This window comes from Odontomachus brunneus, unplaced genomic scaffold (assembly GCF_010583005.1).
Source record: "Odontomachus brunneus isolate Ranch 3 - 2012 unplaced genomic scaffold, Obru_v1 Obru_scaffold_012, whole genome shotgun sequence".
NCBI classification, from domain to species: domain Eukaryota; kingdom Metazoa; phylum Arthropoda; class Insecta; order Hymenoptera; family Formicidae; genus Odontomachus; species Odontomachus brunneus.
In genome coordinates this window covers 2,277,689-2,277,971 of record NW_022639462.1, presented here as the reverse complement: position 1 = coordinate 2,277,971, position 283 = coordinate 2,277,689, and positions in this window count along the sequence as shown.

Below are 283 nucleotides of genomic sequence, written 5' to 3'. Positions count from 1 at the left end.
ATATATATATATATATATATATATATATATATATATATATATATGTATATATAAATAAATATATATATATATATATATATATATATTTGGGGTTATTGCGTGTTGTTGGGCGGTTGCCTCTTTTATGCGTGATCGGTCGCTCGCGGGGAGGATGTAATGACACTCGCTGTTCTTTTAACAAGTAACAAGAATCATTTATTGGTGTGTGCTACACGTGTGTGTATGTGTACGTGTGTGTGTTTGGAGATTGTTCCTTGCGTCTTGTGGCTCGTCGAGCCGTCGC